Source organism: Apis dorsata, unplaced genomic scaffold (genome assembly GCF_000469605.1).
Source record: "Apis dorsata unplaced genomic scaffold, Apis dorsata 1.3 scaffold_5, whole genome shotgun sequence".
NCBI lineage: Eukaryota > Metazoa > Arthropoda > Insecta > Hymenoptera > Apidae > Apis > Apis dorsata.
Genome location: NW_006263308.1, coordinates 976,711 through 981,469, shown reverse-complemented (window position 1 = coordinate 981,469; position 4,759 = coordinate 976,711). Strand labels below are relative to the sequence as shown.

Here is a 4,759-nt window from a genome sequence, read left to right as displayed (position 1 = left end):
GAGAGAGAGAGAGAGAGAGAGAGAGAGGGAGAGAGAGATTGGGATATCTTGTTTGCTATAAAAAAAAATTAGATCAATTGAAAAATTTGGAATCTTTAAGATCTATTAATTTTATTAATGATTGAAAAAAAATTATATATTATTTCTAATAAATTTTATTTATATTTTCTTTCATGCAAGAATTTTTTCTAATCTAATTTTTGAATTCTTAAATTTTTTGGTCACAGATTGAATTCTGGATCATAAAATTGTAAAAAAAATGATGTATAAAAAATTGATGTATAAAATGGATGTATAAAAAATTACAGGTCTATTTACAAAAGATCCAAGATAAATTTAAAATTCCCATTTGTATCGTTATAAATTTTTCAATTAAAATTGACGTTTTGCAATTCATTCTGTACATATACGTACATATTTCTAATATCTTTCTCTCTTACGTGGAATTATCATCCTTTGTTTCTTGTATTTTAATAATCGCATAAATGAATGCATTCGCAAGTCGTGAGTGGTCAATGATCTATTAAGAAAAGTTAAAAGAGGTCTTGATCCAAGAAAATATTATTATTTATACTGCCGCTGTGGCACGATTTGCAAAGACTGTTTTGCGTCTTACGTCAGCCCTTCGTGACATCATGGATGATGACAATAAAATTTTGCTTTGATCGAGACTGGAATAAACATATTGTAACGATTTGTAACCGAAACCTGAAAACAAATATCAGGTATCATTCTCTTGGAATGGATAAAAATTTCTGACAAAATTAGAATGGAAGAATATAAGTGGAAGTAAAACCGGTCGACTCTCCATTCTAACTCGTGTCTCGATCATTGTCGTGCCACTGTTCTCAAAGTCAAGAACGAAGGGTAATCGAGTGTCTGGTATGGTTCGTTACGCTCAATTCTATCGTTTCGCTTGTGTAGCCTAATCGAGATCGCAACACATGGCACGTGTGCTCTGGTTGATTATTTAGCAAGTTCAATAATCGTGTTGGAATTGTCTTCTCTTTCTGTCGAATCATTTTTAAAATATTAACATTAGAATAAAATATATTTATATACATATACTTAGTTTTATTGAGTTATCGAGAAGTCTTCTTTTTTGAAAGAATCAATTTTTTAAAAATTGAATCTGAATATGAATGCAAATGATAGCATATATCAATTGTTATTTTTTTCTTTTTTTCAAATAAAATGTTTATCAAGAAATTTGAATTCAATATTCAAATACTATTATTATTTGTGTTTGCCTTTTTGATGTATATTGTACGATTCTTAAAATTGTAATTAATGAAAAGTTATAGGTTAGGTTTGAATCTAATGTTAATACAAACGATAATATTTCAACCTTGTACTATTTTTTTCAGATGTATATTCTTTTAATATTGAAATTTTAATTATCGTGTTTTTAAATTAAAATTCTTTTACTTATTTTTAAGATACTAATTGTTGGAAGTAACATTCCATATAACCACCAAGTTAAAATTTAGTCTAGACGAATCGATTTTGGCTAAGTTAATTCTGTTCCCTGACAAAAAATAATTTATTTTTACCAAAAATGAAACAACCCGCTGAAAAAAAATAAAGCAAACCTGCAATGAATAAATTATAAAGCTTGAAGCACTAACAATCCGAAATCATCACTCGATTTTTTATTTTCGTCTAATGTAATCACATTGAATAGATAAAATCTAGGTTATGTTCGGATCAAATGTAATTACCTCTGCATTATATCTAATGTTACCAATTACTTTAATTTACATCTTAAGTAAAAATTTCTCTAGTTAATCATCGTAAATACCGAGTAATTTCCCTTGAAACAAAATTGTTATTTATTCACGAACAAATCTTTCAATTTTTTTTTTCTTCGTTTATTATTCATTATTCGAACAATAGATAAAGTCCAACTTTATGATCAATAATCACACGATTCACAAGACGTAAAAAGTGATAGAAACCTGTTTGATCTTGGTCCAGAAAGGATCGAGTTTTCTATGCGATGTGAAGAATTTGTCGATGACTCACAGGGCTCAAAGGATTCTTGCTAAAGTATCGAAGTGAAGGGAAATGAATGTAGATGGTGCGATCATCGTTGACTCTCCCTCGCAATGACGGCGCGTCAATTGAATAAATCTTTAGAAGAAGGACGAACGTTCCATTTCGTAAAAATTCATATCATTCCAAGCAAGTAAAAATAAATAATGATTTATAATAAATTAATTTAAAATCAATTTTGCAATTTTGCAAAATTAGATATTATAAAAATTCAAAATTTGTTTTTAGACAGTGTCAATTTTTCACAAAATATACAAGATAAAATTTTTTTTTTAATGAACAAGTGAGGTGTGATAAAAGTTGAAATACATACCATCTTTTTCCACTTCCATTTTAATCGTTCATTTTTCTAAATAATTCCTGAGCAAAGTTGGCCAAGTTAACCTATTGAAAAAATATTTTATTAAAAACAATTTAAACAACACTTATTTATAGCTATTCTAATTGATTTGTTTTTCGTAGAATCTTGGCACTATAATTATTATTTGATACTTTGAGTGATAAATTACCGAAATAACTTTATTTTTAACATCAAGTTAAAATTTTATTTTGCTTCTGATTTTTGTTGCTATTGTCGAGTAACATTGTGGAAACTTTATCAAAATGTATTCGCACATCGCAGTGTTCCTTTTTCCACGGAAGAAACTCGATAAACTTGTACCATATGCCCTTCTTCTAGACACCCGTTAATTAACCCGTTAATTGTTGGTTTGCCATGATGTTTCCACAAGTGAATAGAGAATTCTTGTTTCTCGTTAATACAGATATCCTAGGATCCATGAGTTTACAGTCGATCGACTGGCCGAAAAAAGTCACGGACAATTTTTTCCACGCAATCGTAAATCGCTTTTATGCGTGCGCCCCTTTGTCTTTTGCGTGACGACCCTGCGCGATCTCTGTATATAGGAATACATGGTATATAGGGTGTCTCGGCAGTTCAAGTGGGTAAAGGGTTGAAAAGTAAAAATGTTTTTTTTTCATTAAAGCAGTAGTTCTCAATCTGTAATGTAAATGGCTATCTATTAGAGAGTTACAAAATGTTTTTTAAAGAATTGGTATTATTTTTAGTTCACGACTTTTTACTTGTTTTAATCGGACACGATTAAAGCATCGTATTTTCGATAAAATTATTTTTAAAAATTCTTTGAACGAATATTTGACTATTTTTTGTAGTCAAATTTTTATTTAAATACATTTTCGCATACAGAATATTATTATTATCCTTTGTTCATGTGTATATTTATTTGAGACACCCGGTATGCATCATTTCGATGTTTGAAGTCATATATTTGTGTGGAGACGCGCTTCAATTATAATAATTTTTATGGTTTGCATCTCTTAATTACTAGATGACGAGATGCCAGAGAGGGAGAGACAATTTTGAAGCAGACATCTCAGCGCATGAGGGATCAGACAAGCGTATAACGCGATTAGTCGTTAACGAGAAGCATGAAGAAATCTTTTAGTCATCGGTAATAGATAGACTGGACATAAATATTATATACTCGAAATACTATCGTGTGTAAAATTTTGAATATTTTTCGAATTTATTTTATTCCAAATGATCAAAGGATTTTTCTGGCAAAATCGAATTAATGAATAACGAATAATGAAAATATTTAAAAAATTTAAACATAAGAGAATAATCAAGCGTGAAATCTATCGAATTTTTTTAAGTATTTCAAGATTCTGATCCTAAACAATTTGATATGATTGTTTTACCTATTAAATCTTATCTTATTGTCAATTCTAATCAATTTTGATCACATTAACGAAAAAAATTTACTGTGACAAGATTTATTATATGAAAATATTGAAATCTTGTTACATTAGCTGTCACGAATACGATATACATATGAAATTTTTATGATTTCTTGAATAAAAGTTTATGATCTTTATCATACGTGTTTATTTAATTTATGAATTTCAAATGTAAATAAGTTTCTCGAATTATAAATTCGAGACGTTTGGAGAATGTTCGATATTTATATGCAATATTAATAATTTGAGATAACAGATGACCATCATATTTAATGTATCTATCTTTATAATTTTGGTAGTGAACTCAATTCTATGAATGTACAAATATTTGTATAAATATTTCTTTCTACATTTTTTTACATTTTTCACAATAATTAATTATAATAATTCATTCCATCAACTACTATATATAATTAATTATTAGAAAAAAAACAAAAATCTTTGGATTATCAAAGTCTACATCCATCATATTTCATATATATTAGATGATAGTATTAGAATACATTTTAATCTGTAAAGAAGAAATTATATTCTCAAAGTTTCATTCGTTTCATAATTCAAAACAATTCAATCTTCCCAAATTTTAAATTAAAAAACAAGAATTATATAAAATTACCTTGATCAAACAGATGCATTCAAAATTCCATTCATTCATAACATAAGAAAATCCAAAAAACATTCTTTCATTCTTCCATGCCTATATAATTATCCAATAACCAGAAGAATTACACAGAATGACAGAATTATGTCTCAAAGAGAAAATGAGCACGTATATATATTCCTACTTTCATAATCTACAAAAACATTCTCTCAGATTTCCATTCTCCAAAACATCAATCTTTCATTTCCAACTTTCTGCTCCATTCTCTACCCCAAATTTCCTATATACACACATACTTTATCAGTCTCACAGGACATCGATTTCTCATCGTTGAAACTTGTA

At 28.1% G+C, this 4,759-nt stretch overlaps 1 protein-coding gene across 1 annotated transcript in view; it reads left to right on the top strand.

Annotated features, from left to right (window-relative positions):
• The window catches only part of LOC102672430 (basement membrane-specific heparan sulfate proteoglycan core protein-like), a 162,749-nt gene that overhangs the window by 38,403 nt on the left and 119,587 nt on the right, over nucleotides 1–4,759 (top strand). The window lies entirely within an intron of this gene.